General features: G+C 30.5%; 1 protein-coding gene across 1 annotated transcript in view; it reads right to left on the reverse strand.

Annotated features, from left to right (window-relative positions):
- LOC139486028 (uncharacterized) overlaps window positions 1–16,030 on the reverse strand; it is a 308,560-nt gene that overhangs the window by 163,005 nt on the left and 129,525 nt on the right. The gene's annotated exons all lie outside the window — the stretch shown is intronic.

Here is a 16,030-nt window from a genome sequence, read left to right on the forward strand (position 1 = left end):
TTGTGGTTTGATCTATTTCCAAATGTTTCTCAGATGCTACAGTATAAACTACATGTAAATGCATGACATGTATAGGATCACTATTTTTGGCATATTGAATATTCATAAGTTAGTTTTCATGGTTTGGATGTTAAGAATGTTAAGTCTTGTTTCACAGACAGTATAAATCACTATTTTGGGTATTATGGGTATGGAATGTCAGTTTGTAGAGTGTACATCAAGCCAGGATTTTTTAATTTGTTGGTTTACGGATTCGCCGACCCGATTTTGCCGATTTCCAGAATAAAAATAAAATTGACTTTTCATGCTTTTTTATTCCCGCCGACCCTAAGAAATGCATTATCCCTGAAAAATAATTAAAATAATTTTTTTTTATGAAATGAAATGCATTAATCACTAATAAAATTGATAACACTTGCTGTTGTGAAAAAATAAAACTTCCAGTTTACGTTTTTAAATATAGACAAATCAATTATCATAATAACTGACCTTGAAATGTCGTTTGCACAAATAATTTTGCGGAACGAAACTTGTGTTTAAAACCAATTACACAATAAGTTCGTTTCCCTTTATATTTGTCATCAGTCTGTAAGATGCATCATCTCATAGAAATAGACTTGTCCAAATGTGGATAGGTTGAAGGCATCAAGTTGAAGTATTGAATATTAACAAATCATTTGGAATTTTCTTGTTTCATAGATAATAAAAAAAATTATCGTCCATTTGGATAAAAAACGGGAATGCGAGACAACAGATTGACCCGATAATCTCGTTTTTCCAATGGACGAATCTATTAGGTTTTTGACACGTGTGTTGAAACTTATTTTCGTACGACGTTTTTACATTTTTTTTCTTTATCAGTTTTCGTGCTTGAAGATCATTATTCACCAAGTTTTCTGGAATTGATTAAGAGCTACACGAATCTATTTTTCTTGTTTCTGAAATGACGATTTAATTTCATCTTTGTCCGTGCACCCCCCTTTTTTTTACTGTAACTTATTAGACAATGTCATGGGATGTTTATAACAGCTGAGCAATAATATTTCATTGAACTAAAATTTAAGAAATGATGATAAAATGGCATAACAAACATATTGTTAGAAAGGTGAAATATATATTGATTTTGCATATTTTTCTGTCTTCAAAGATGATTTTTTTTCTTTTTTTTTTCCCGACCGACCGACCCGACTTTTTCATGGGGAAAATCCGTAAACCAACAAATTAAAAAACCGTGGCCTCATCTGTCTGGCATGGTTAATTTGGCTGCGACTTCATTTTCAAAGGTTATTGAAAATTGAAATTTTATGTGATACTTGTACATGTAGTAAAACCTTCATACATGTAGGCAAAGCAGAGATGACATTTCAACATTTGCACAGTCACTCTTGTTTACATCTGACACCAGTGATCATGTCTACATCTTGATTATACACATGTACAGTAGCTGCTTTTTGATAACAAAAGTCTGACAACTATTAACAATTGTTATAATTCATTTGATAATACTAGGTATTTTAGTCTTGTATAACATATAAAAAAGAAGATGTGGTATGATTGCCAATGAGAGAACTATCCCCAAAAGACCAAAATGACACAAACATTAACAATTTTAGGTAACCGTACGGCCTTCAACAATGAGGAAAGCCCATACCACATAGTCAGCTATAAAAGGCCCTGATAAGACAATGTAAAACAATTCAAAGGAGAAAACTAACGGCCTTAGCTTATTTATTTAAAAAAATGAACGAAAAACAAATATGTAACACATAAACAAACGACAACCACTGAATTACAGGCTACTGACTTGGGACAGGCACATACATAAATAATGTGGCGGGGTTAAATGTTAGCGAGTTCCCAACCCTCCCACTTCCACTGGGACATTGGTATAACATGTATACTGTATGATAACCAGAATAAGGAGATGTGGTATCAATAAGACAACCATCAACCGTAAACCAAGACAGGGATCTCCATGGATGAAAATTGAACGATGGAGGAACTTCAAGTGAAGTGATGTAATTGTTAGTAACTGTACATCCTTCAACAATGAGCAAAATCAGTTTCCCATAAGTGTGATAATAAAAAACCTATAACAGGCCTAGCTATATTAGATAATGTAACACCATGTAAACAAGTTCAGATGAGAAACCCAAGTTGGATTTTTATACCATGTATACAAAAGCAACATTGATACGTCAGTGATGACAAATATATTGTGGTTAATCCAAGACTTTTGAAGAGGTTTGAACCCCCCTTTTTTGGAAGATCAAGGCATTTGAATGGGTACATGTAATTGGAACCCCCCTTTGTCCTGGGTTAGTAACAACTCCTTTTTAAAATGGCTGGATCCGCTCCTTGGCCTTCAACATGGAGCCTCGGCTCACACCGAACAAAAAAATATAAAGGGACCCAAAATATTGTCTGTATATAAATATCTATCTATCTATCTAGCTAGTAGCATTGTTAGTTTTCTTTACTGATTGAATAATATGTCATTATTGTACAAGCATTTATGGGATTAAATAATTTGAAATTGAACAATTGAAATGGGAAAATATTTTGGATAAACGTTAGTACATCTGATCAACTGAAACCACACAAGAGAATCCGATGTCAGTCTTTAGAATTTAATAAGACCGGAGTCTAAAGAATACATCAAGTTCTAAAAATTGAGGTGAAAAAAATAAAAGAATTAAGATTTGATTTCCCTGTCTTAAACAATGCGAGTTTTCATGTTTTGAACATTTGAACTTTCACTTGCGCTAGTTATTTTGTCGGGTCTTGAACAGTACGTCCATCTACTAGTATTTACATAAATTATGTATGGTAAATTCTTTGCGAAAAATCCGGTGAAAATATGAATTTTTCTCGCGAGTGATAATATTTTTTTACCTCAATCATGAATGCTGACGTGCTATTTACCTGTATCATGTATATCAATTACATAGACCATTCCGTACAATGTACAATACAAAGTCGAGTTAATATTGAACTATTCAAAAATCAAATACGGTAAAATAAAATAAATTAAATTCAGATAGATTTAAGATTTGTTTTCCATAGCTGCAAAAGATGTGTTAAATGTCTGATTTTTTTTTACATGTATAGAAATCAAAATGATTATACGGCAATATTTATGATTTTACAAGAAATGTAGCCCCCCAAAAATTAGTGTGTGAAATAAGCCCTCTAGAAAATATAAAGCAGTTTTATGTGGGGATAAGTTTGACAAGTGTGTGTGTTAGGAGTTCCCCGCTAGGTTCAGAGTATATCATGTATATTCAGCGTTATTATGAAGTGATGTGATTCGTAAAACTACGGGTATTGAAACCAACCGTGTATGCATGAATGATTTTACACCTAACTAGTTTAATAGAAAAATAATTATATTGTTATTTAGATGATATAAAAATTGTCAACTTTTAATTCAGTTATAAAGATACATTTGGTAACAAATATATTGGGTAACGTTTTTCGATTTTTCTGTTAGTAGATATATCTTTTATCTAGTGAAATTGCAGGTATCTAGTGCTGGTTCCGATTTTATTGGTTCGAAGAGATAAGGGCGAGGAAGTGTTAAAAAAATATAAAAATTCAGCACATTCACTAAATAACCGAGGAATACAAAAATGTGTTCAGCGGCAAATATTTCAAAATACTTTTTTTTATAAATCAATATCTATCTAAAATTAATGTATTACATTGGAGTGTTAGTTGTTTCTCTTTGTCACAACCTTATATTTCACACAGTAAATTTTTTTTACAAATAATTGAACCTATATCCCTGACTGTTAGACATTTTGTATCCGTGACTTTTAAGTGTACATGAAGATCAATGTTTGGAAGTTGCTACGCTTATAAATTAGCTATGCCTATACAATGGTTGTAGCTATCATATTTTAACTGTTACAACTTTTTCTGCGTTTAAACAGTTTATTTAAGACTGTTTCGACGTTTTCCGTGTTGGTACAGTAATTAAATGACTGTTACAACTTTCAAATGGTTGCATCAGTTTTATTACGACTGTGACAACCCTTTAGGCGTTTAATCAGTTTATTTATGACTGTTGCAACGTTTTTCGAGTTGGGACAGTTGTAAATCAACTGTTACAACTTTGAAATAGTTGTATCAGTCCTTTAATAACGGTGACAGTTATTTCTTGCGTTGTTACAGTCGATTTATGTTGTAGACAAACACTTTTAAAGTTGGGACAGTTACAAAAAAACTGCAGCAGTGAAATTTAACAACTGTTACAACTTTAACAAACATTATCAGTCTTAGAACGACTGTTACTGGTATGGACAGACGTTTTTTCGTCCAGTAGTGTAATTGTTTGAGCTTTTTAAGGGGAATGCAATATATTGTCAAAATTTATACTGTAATTGTTGAAAACTCTTATCATGTTTCTAGTTTTTGGGATATTACGGCTTGCTTTGTTTCCTTCGATGATAAATAATAAGGTTTTTTAAAAAGTATGATATAATTTTGATATCTGATATTGGCAATAGGTAAAGTATTATAGACAGAATTCAGAAAAGTTTCAGAAAATATTATATAAGCACAGGATCAAAAACATGTTTTGTAGATGACCGTAGCTATATTTGGCAAACTCTTGTTTACAGTGTCTTATCAGGGCCTTTTATAGCTGACTATGCGGTATGGGCTTTGCTCATTGTTGAAGGCCGTACGGTGACCTATAGTTGTTAATGTCTGTGTCAATTTGGTCTTTTGTGCATAGTTGTCTCATTGGCAATCATACCACATCTTCTTTTTTATATATTATGTTTTTGTTTATTGTGCTGTTCATCGTTGTTATTTATTTGTCACTTCAACCTTTTTTATTTCACTGAAAAATTTTGGGAACACGAAACGTTTGTCTGTCATACAAAGTCATGCTTTTTTTTATGATGTACAATTTTTTTGTCGGAATGACAATATTCTGTTCACTGGAAGACACTGGAGAGAAGATTACGATCTCTATTATTGTTGTACTTTTAGATACAGAAGCGTATTATAGCAATCCTTTTTTTTATTTTTCGACTTTGATCTTAAAATTATCAATTTTAATCTTGGAATTATCAATTTTTATTTTGAAATTATCAAAATTAAACTTGGAAATGAAATTTCAATCTTCCGACCCTTGTTAGTCTGACACTGATTTTTCTGACTTTTATTTACCTAGTTAATCAGTGAACTAAGAGCCTCATGAATTCTGGCTCACGGCACTCTCAATTCTGCCAAAGTATGGACTTTACTTTTTGTTGTTGATTGCTATTATTACTTATATTTGGTACCTAAATTCATATATAAATATATACAAAGAATAATCTTAACTTTTATACATTATTGTATTTCAAATCCATAGTTGCAAGTCCCTGATTGATTCAAATACCCCAATTGGTCATTTATATACGAATTCTTATAACTCATGTATATAAGATATGTACAGCATACCCCAAATCAATATATAATTATGTAATAACAATGGATATCAATATAGAATGTTATTAACAAAATAAAAAGTAGTGTCATATATATAAAATCACGCAAAATTATGACCCATATTTGTTTCATATCCATATATATCCATTACTAGGAAATGTATTCCTTGTGAATATAGGGCTACGTCAAGCTAAAGAAGACTTTACATACATAAATATAAGAAGAAGTGGTTGGAGTGCTAATGAAACAACTCTCCATCCAAACATATTTTTCTTTTACATTTTACCAAATATTTTGCCGCAAATTAAAAGTAGATTAAGTATATATCTATACATACAATAAACGTTGACCAAGAAGTAAAATATCAGTCATTTCTAATTTAAAATTGATAATTCTCAGATAAAGGTTGCTAATTCCAAGATTAAAGATGGACATTTCAGGATTAAAGTTGATTATTCCAAGAATAAAGTTGCTAATTCCAAGATTAAAGTTGATTATTCCAAGAATAAAGTTGATTATTTCAAGAATAAAGTTGCTAATTCCAAATCGAAGTTTAAAAAAATCTAAGATTTAAGTTCATAATTTCAAGATTAAATTCGAACAATTGAAGAAAAAAAATGGCCCTATTACACTTCCGTTGTTAAACGATGTCGAACATATAAATGTACATACATTTCACATATACAAATACAATACATGCCTTCTTTATACGTTGATTGGCATTACACATGGCTGTCACTATAGTCAGACTTTAAAGGCCAAAAAATTTAAAAAAAGACACTTATTCTTGTTGGACAAAATCAATGCATACACAAAAATTAATATATTCACATACTTTTTATGTGATGTTTAAGTAGTTTGAAAGTTGTTTATTCTTCATTGATCGTCAAATTTTATTCAAGATGTTGCATTTATAATTTCAATTAATTAACCTTGAGTAAAGTATACAGTCATGTCATGGAACTTAATTACGAGACAAAGGAGAGATTGTTGATAACTATTCCGTATCATCTTCATAAATAATACATGAGGGTATTAAATTTTAAATTATAGGTACTAACTTTGTTTATCATCTTAATAACGTGTGATGGTGTGTACTTTTTATTTATATTTGTGTATTTCTCACCTTTAATGCTGTTTTTTTTTACATTTTCTTTTAATTTTTGTCTATGGATTGTTTACATAGATTGTTTACATACAATTTTGTTTTCTTTTGTTGGTATATTAGTTGCTTTCTTTATACAGTTTAAGATTACACAACATTATTTGCTCTAACACAATTTTTTTACATTTTTACCTATTACGCCTCTTAGTTTTGCTCAAACATTCTAGTCAATAAAATACACTGTATGCCATACAAGTTAGAGGTTATGCTAAATAAAAACAAGTTTTAATCCACCGTTTTATATATAAACAAACCCCTGAAACAAGTTAGAAATATGACAGTTGTTTTTCATATGTTCACATTCTTTTAGCATGTTTAGGGATTTTCCGTTCTGAGTTTTCCTTTAAGTTAGGAATTTTTTTATGTTACTTTCTACTGATTTCATTTAAAATCATAAAAATGTAGATTTTTGTAATATTGACTGCCACCTTAAAACATATAGGGATGTACAAAAGGCAACAGTAGTATACCGCTGTTCAAAGTTCATAAATCGATTGAGAGAAAACAAATCCGGGTTACAAACTAAAACCGAGGGTTGTTTTTGCAGTCCGGGTTTTATGCTTTCTAAGTCTTGTATGTCCATTATCACGTGTTATCTGATATCTTAATTTCAATTCATGAAGTTGTTGGATTTCCTTTTTAAAGATTTTATAAAGTCATTTTTTTATTTAGATTTTTCCGGGTAATGGTTTGGATGTGTCGGGTGCTATTGAAGCAGATTTTAAAAAATATTTGTATTTGTCAAGAGTTTCATTGTGATTCGTAACTAGGATTTCAAGTGCTGTTGCAAATGATAAGGTGAGTTTGACCAGAGATTTAACAATAATATCAAATCTATTTCTACTACTGTTTCTGTTAAACTCTCTGTTGATCTTGCTAGTTCCCATGGCAAATTATTGGACGAATTCTTGAGAAATGTTAAAGGGCAGTTTCACCAAAAGAATTGGTAACTTTTCCGAAAGTACAAGAATGTATATTGTTTTCACTAAAAAATGTACACTTGGTCCATTGTGTATTTCTTGTTTGGTTATTAATTCATCAAACAAGTGTCTGCAAACCTTAAATCTGTTGTTACAAAACATTTCCCATTGTTTACCCTGTACTTTAATCCTACCTGTTGTAAGGTATATTAAACTTAGTACAAAAAGCATCATTAAATTTGAAGCTATTGCCATGTTTTAAATGACCAGAAACTCAGTTCCAATTCAATCATTTTCTTTTTTACTGGTCAGTCTATACCACACTATTATCACCAGTACCTTAACGAAACGTGTAACCAAAAACAATTTAATAATTCCCTTGGAAATTTTCGAAATTCCAATGGAAAGGAAAAATGAGGAAGTCCATAAATAACAAAACGCTATCAATTATTGGTACAAATGTAAAAATGAAAAACAACTGCCAATTTCCTGAATTTGTTCTTGCATTTTCCGAAGAAACAACTGAATAAAAAACCTGGTTAAACCTGTTAAACTCGATTCTTTTTTTCAAAGTTACACATCATGTTATAGTTTGCAAATTATATAAACGGAACTTTTTATTTTTATAAATATGTCATGCATTTTAAATGAAATGTTCTAAACTGTTATTTATTTATTTTGTTTAAATAACATGTCAATTTGACTTGAACAAGTGATTATATTCTAAAGTACTACAATTATGAATGTTCTTTTTCTGGAGATTTGCGATTTTCAAGGAACCGTACGCTTGATCAATAAGACACGTTGCTGGAAAAAATTCACCAGAGAACATTTTCAGTTCAATCTCTGACATTACTAACACTACATTATATATCCAAAAATTAGTCAAATGAAATTGATTTTAACACCTAAGGTTACTGCATGGTCCACAACTATGAGTAATAGACAAATCTCGAGTTATTACCGGGAAAAACGTCAATTTTGCACTTCTTTATGAGGTCATTTACCATTTGCTAATAGACCGTCATTATTCATGATATACTACGAACAAGGTTTGTTCCGTAGGTACTAAATTATAATTTCCTAAAAACAGCATCGCTGATGAGCAGTGATAAAAGTTTAATTTGCCGAATAATTTATTCAATATAGCATTATAGTTTTTTAATCTCTCGCTCAATATGGTTACGGACGTGACTATGCCCCGTCACGCACGAACGATATTAACTGAAACCAAAGTTTTTGACGGAAATGCAACGCAATAGAATCATGTCTTTTGCTTTTTTTGAAAAACAGTAAACATGCAACACTTAAATAAAATTAAAAAAAAACATAAATAAACGTCAACCACTGAATTAATAGCTTAGTACGTTCCTCAATGTAATCAGCAAATAAAATAATACATTAACATTTTAAGGAATGCATGTTATTAGTATGTACATGTACATGTCCCAATTTTAAGACAAAAAAATGCATGCATCATGTTTAGTCAACAGCATTGAGGAGTTTAAGTATAGACATTTTTTATTACAACATTTGTCATTGATATTAAATATATATCTAATTTAAATTACAAAGATATTAAGCAATACAATGATGAATATTATTATGTTATATTGTATAGATCAAATCAGAGACCAACTCATATTAATACAGATGTGAAATTCCTTAACCTTTAAACCATAAAAAAATTAATAACTCAACATCAAACAGTAATGTATTCTATTTCAGATAATTACCTCCTTATTCTTGTATTTTTACGTCTGAATAAAAAGATAGTTTATGAAATTAAAAATACGCCTGTACCAAAATCAAGATTGTGTAAATAAGAAGATATTATATGTTTCTGTATAAAATATTTGTTTTTCTTTTTTCTAGATCTGATCATTACATTATCGTTTGATTTAACTTGTTACATGTATGTCAATGCCTCTTTTGGGTTTCTGAATGATTGGGGAGTGTCCATTCATAACATCCGTATAATAACACGATGAAGCCAAATTTTACGTCGTTAGCTTTCTTGCTTTCTTGCTGAGGACTACTTCACAACGCCAAATATATAGATTATCTTCCCTAGTGAAACAATGTGTGGTTCTTATTTTTGCCCAATAAGATGAAAAACTACTTGTTGTACAAAAAACCTGATTTGATCGAAAATATTCAATAGTGTTTACAGATTGAAATGCCTACTTGTTGACTGGTCGTTTATAATAGCATGATATTGGAGATTAATTTTTGTCGTTCATTAAGCTATAGGAACTCACGTAACAATGTTAAGAATTCATTTTATTTCTTTAAAAAAAAAACTCAATACTCTTTAGACTATAATTTCGTTTTGAAAAGAAGGAAATGTTGGCAAAAACTGTTTTACTCGATTCTAAATGTGTATGTACAGGAGAACGACCTCATGTGTCACCATTAATTAGATGATTTAGCTTTTGACGAATAGGCAACGAAATAGAAAGTTGTCAAATGCTTCGATTAATGACAAAACAGTGCACAGCATAACTCAAAAACAAAGAAATATTAAACACCAACCACTGATTTAAACGTTTAGTACGTCCCTTAATGTTATCCCCTTATAACGTTATAGTTTAACATTTTAGGAAATAAATGATATTTACATGTACATGTCACAGTATAAAGACCCTAAAAAAAATCATTCATCATATTTAGTCAAATTCATTTGGGATATAAAGTACAAACATTCTTCATTTTCAATATTTGTCATAAACATTAGTTTCATATCTCATTTAAATTTTAAAGATATTAAGCAATACAATGATGAATATTATTATGTTATATTGTATAGATCAAATTATAGACCAACTCATATTAATACAGATGACAAATTCTTTAACCTATTAACCAACACAAACATTTATAATTCAACATCAACATTAATGCATTCTATTTCGGAATTGTCTCCTTATTCTTGATTTTCCCGTCTGTATAAACATAAAGGTTTTGAACTATATGTACTTGAAAGAGGCCTGTACCAATTAAAGATCTTGTAAATAAGTAAATGATATATGTTTCTGTCTAAAAGATTTTTTTTTAAATTTTGTTTAAACTGGTCATTACACGTAGTTCTCTCGTTCGACTTGTAATGTCAATTTCTCTTATACCTTTCTGAGTGGTTGGGGTATTAAAACCGTACAAAAGCACGAAGAAGCCAGCATTTACGTCATTTTATATCTTGTTGAGAATTATTTCGAAACACCAAAAATATAGATGAATTTTTGATCGAAAAAATGTGTGGTTCTTATCTTTGCCACAAGACATGAAGTTATACTAGTTGTACACAAGAGTTAATCCATATCGAATATATTCAATAGCTGTCAACAGATCCAAATGCCTACTTATTGACTTGTTAAATATAAAAGCAAGATAATGGACGTTAATTTTCGTCATTTAATAAGCTATAGGAAACTCACCCAACAATGTATTTCATTAAAACAACTCAATACGCGATTATACTAATATTTCGTTTTGAAAAGGATAAAACGTTCATCAAAACAGCTTCACTCGATTCCAGATTTTCATATTCAGGACAACGACCTCGTGTATCACAATGAACTAGATGGTTTAGTTAAACTGAAATGTAAAATAACAAAAATACCAAACTCCGAGAATTATGTAAAACGGAAAGTCTGTATTCAGATGACAAAATCAAACGTTCCAAAACATCAAACAAATGGATATTAACTGTCATAAAGCGGACTTCGTACAGGCATTTTCTTATGTAGAAAATCGAAATTTAAACCTAGTTTTAAATCTAGCTAAACCTCTGACTTATATGACAGTGACATAAATTCTATTCAATTGACAACGATGTCTGAACAAAACAGACACACATAATAGGTAGAAATATCAAAGGTAGAAGTACAGCTGAATTAATAATTGTCATTTATAGCCGAAATAGTATATCTTATTGATTATTGATTAAACAGTTATAACGTATGTACATTGTACAAGGACGCTATTATCAAAAATATTTCTGTGAATGATGAAGTATGGGTTTGACTTGAAGCGGCAGTCTCTGTTGCCACACAACGTGAGACAAAAAGGTGTCCTTGTTAGGTAATAAGTTATACTTTAGGATAACGTATCAAAATTCAGCATGTAAAATGATTCATTGGCCTGACTGTCGTGAATGCGTTTTTGGCTACATCTTAACAAAATAAATGCGAGTGTCTTATGTTGGTTCACAAATTTTAGATATACTAGTACCCATCTTTATTTAGAATAACATTATATGTAGTCTTCCAGCAGAACTACAAAGTTACGACCGAGTGATAATGTAATTAGAGTACAAAAACTGCACTTTATGAATGTTATGCGACACTTACATCGATTGCTAATATTTTCATTTAAATTGTCTTATAATTTTATCATATTTATATTGTAAAGAAATTAAAATGTTACAACTTGATTTCGTGGCGTCCTGGACGTTTGTAAACTATATCAATTTGTTTAACTGAAAATCACGTGAACAGGATAATTAAATCGACGCCACTATGAGATGTATCTAATGCATTAGGAAAATAAGGTACATTATTTCTTTTCATTTACTGCAAACTATAATTCCTCAAACATGTTATTTTCAACTTTAAATATACAAGACATGGAATGACAATACATATTAGAGAGCAAAATGTCAATTACTGTGTCATACTAGCAACCCCTTCATGGTTTCTTAATTAAAATCGACACTATAAACTATAAAAAGATTACTAAGTGTTACATAGAAAATTTATGATTACTTACTTGCTTACTTAGGCCCATGGCTACTCCGTGGCTAACTCGATTTAGCGCCAGCTTTTTTTTAAAAGTGTTCCTGTTTTATCCTTCTTCTTTATTTCAGATTCTGTTTGCCTGCGACAGGTATTTCTTGGTCGTCCTCTGTTTATCTTCCCTTGAGGGTTCGACCTAAGTGCCTGCCTTGTAATGCTGCCTGTTAGTTTTCGCAGTCTGTGGCCTATCCTTACCACTTTTCTTTTCTTTTCTTGATTTGAATTTATGATTAAGTGATATTTATTTGATATACAGAAAGGGTAAATTCAGGTAGTAATCTACTAAGATTGCCATACTATTAAACGTTCGTTTGTTCATGACAAGAAGCATATCCATTTTTGTGTTCAATAGTGTTTGAGAAGCTGTTATTGTTATAGACCTGCGAATGCGTTCAAAATAACTGATGTGTTTTCCATTTATCTACTGAGAAGTACAAGGCTGCGGCTTTTTTTTTTTCATCTTTGCCAATCAAATAATCAAGGAAATTCTGTTTTTCATCCTTAAAAATATAACGTAGTTAAAGTTTGAAACCTGCTGTATCAAATAATATATTTTGCTACGCATGATAAATGCATACGCCGTCAATTTCGTGATGTCATTGCCGTTGGTTAAAAATTTAATTTTTCTAACTGAAAATCACGTGACAAGAAATAAAATCGACGCCATTATGAAATTTACAGTCTTGCTGATACTAAAACATAAGAGCAAAGATTGCAATCGTTTATCTGATGCATTGGAAGATAAGTTACATTATTTCTTTTTTATTTACTGCCAACTTTAATATCTCAAACTTTTGAATTTTGAATATACAAGACATGGAACGACGTTATATAGATATACATTTTTAACTGCGATTGTGATACAGTTATGACTGCTCTACCCCTTTACCCCTATTAAGACAATTTCAGATATCATGTCTGTTTTGTTCACCGTTCGTTGTAAATAAAATGAAATTTGCTGCGACTGTCATACAAATGAGAGGTTCGAAGCTATAAAATAAGGTTTAATCCACCATTTTCTACATTCGAAAACACCTGTACCAAATCAGGAATATGACAGTTGGTGTCCTTTTGTTTGATGTGTTTTATCATTTCATTTTGCCATTCGATTAGGGATTTGTCGTTTTGAATTTTCCTCAAAGTTCAGTATTTTTGTGATTTTACTTCTAAGACAGCAAAATTTCAATTACTTTTGTCATTTTAGCAACCCCCTGTTCATGGTTGATTGGATTTTTTTTAGGGTTAATGTCGGACATCCAATAGAGCTTCAGGGACTGAATTTTTGGCTCTCCCTTGACACCATTTGCAAGTATGGTCTTGAGGAAACGATTATAGACCGTCGGATGGGGACGATATATGACTGACCCCTGTTTAGAAAGAGCCATATCTCTTGCACGAAAAATACACCCTTATATATTTCGAAAAAGAGTAGTCTAATGCCGTTACAAGGGAGCACTCGCACCCGCAAAGTGGAAAGGGATTATTATAAGTTGAAAAACGTGTTTCCCGATCCACTATAAATAAATATGTTTAAACTTAGTGAGCTTTACTATTTAAAGTAAAGACAGGGTCATTTATTAACTCCATGAGTAAAATCTAAAATTAAATTTGGATGCTTTACTCAGTAAATCATCAAACCTTTACATTTCAGAATCTCTTAGTCGACAGTTTACTGAATACCATAAAAATTAACTACAGCATCAATGACTTCACATAATGTTCATCTTTGCATATTATTCAAATAAATAGATATTATATTAATAAAGGGACTTATATATTTGAAAATTGCATATTATTATCATAACTTATAACAAATTGATTTTACATCAAAAGTTATATATGCCCCAGATTTTTTGATGAATTGATATTTTTAAAGTTAAGGAATGTGTCTATCGTTTGATCTTTTGTTTGATACAGCAAAAGAAAATAATTTACACACACATTTGATTGCTTTTCTAGTCAGTCAAATCGTGCTATTTACTTATTTCAGTTTTTATATTACGAAAAACCGTAAAGAGATACATTTACCAAATCACCAGTTGAATTGTTGGAAAATTTTAATTTAATTTGTATTTGAATAAATAATACTGTTTTTCATTGGTTGAAAATTATCGCTTCGTTGCACATATATTTTAAAAGTTCAATGAAATGGTATAAAACTAAAGTTCCCAACGTTTGTTTGCACACAGAACACGATCAAGGTATTTCCTGTTTACAATCGTATGTTATGTTTGTGTGTATGCATATATTATGCTTATTAGGTGTATCTAAATATTGAACAATTTTGTTAATTGTATTGCATGCGTTTACTTGACAGAGACCTAATGTGATTTTTTTAACTTCTTTTTATAACCATTTTCATTAAAAGTAAAAAAAAAATACAGCGTTCGTTTTAGAACCACATCGATTGAACATTTCCGTTTGCCGTACATTTTATTTTTATCCATGAGTACATACTCTAACCAGTCTGCTGACCACAGGTTTCAACAATAGATAATTGTGGTTAAGCTCGAGTAATTTTCCATTTTGAAACAGTTATACATTGCCTTGAGATTCACGAATTAGTTCACTCACAAAAAAAATCTAACCGAACTCCCTCTTTAAACTAACATAATACCCTAATATAAAAATATTAATTACTTGATAAAAATAAGTACAAACTTGTTACATTGCTTGTGAATATAAAAAAAAAACAACAAAAAAAAACAACAACAACCAAGAACTTTCAAATACGTCGAGAAACGGGGTAATCCAATATTTTATCATAAGTCTTTCAAGCATCACAAGTCATTGTTCTATAGTTAGATAAGCCTTTTAAAATAACTATAGTTGAACGGGATTTTTGCTTGTCTGTTGATTGTAAATTGCCTGTTGATGTTCTAAAATATTGTGTTTTATATCATAATTTGTTATCTAATGTTTATAGCCTGTTTATACAGATTTTTATTCTCTTAAGCTAATAGCATTTCTGGAAGTTTGTGATAATATTCATAACACAAAAAACAATAATAATTTTGTTTTTGTCTAACTTGGATAAAAAGAAAACCTTAAAGCTACAAACCTACTTACAGCCATGTTTATTGGTCACTGGCTAATAGTTGTCTCAACGGTAATCATACTTTAGTTTCTTACTTAACTATCAAATACAGTTCCATTTACTTTTTTCTTTCTTAATATTTACAAATTGTTGTTTTTTTTCTAAATATAATACATAACTTCTTCAGTATTACAATATCCCATTTCTATTCTTCTTTTTTTTTTCATGACTTCCATATTTGCGAGGCTTATTTTTTGGCCTTTTACATTATTCAACTTTTCTTGTTTTTACTTTTTTGTAATTTTCTGTGATGATGAAGATGATGATGATGATTATGATATTTGTGTCAGTTTTGTAATGTTCTCCTTCAGCAGTCCTCTCCTAATTCCTGTAGCAGTTTATTTATGTAATGGATAACTGCGTTCAGGATTACAGGGCTGCTATAGGTATATTTAATAACAGAAAGAAAAAAAAACAATGCCGACCTTCATCCCATATACACATAGCTTCCTATTTAGACATATTTATAAGTTACGTTGCAGTCACCTCGTCTCCAATCCCTCTGTTTTACAAACAATTAATCCAAGATCAATCATTATTTTTTTGTTGTACGTACTTCATTTTCTCCTTATTTTCGAAAATGTTGAAACAAATCCAGGCCCAAGTTTTC

The sequence above is a fragment of the Mytilus edulis genome, chromosome 8, assembly GCF_963676685.1.
Source record: "Mytilus edulis chromosome 8, xbMytEdul2.2, whole genome shotgun sequence".
In the NCBI taxonomy this organism is placed as follows: domain Eukaryota; kingdom Metazoa; phylum Mollusca; class Bivalvia; order Mytilida; family Mytilidae; genus Mytilus; species Mytilus edulis.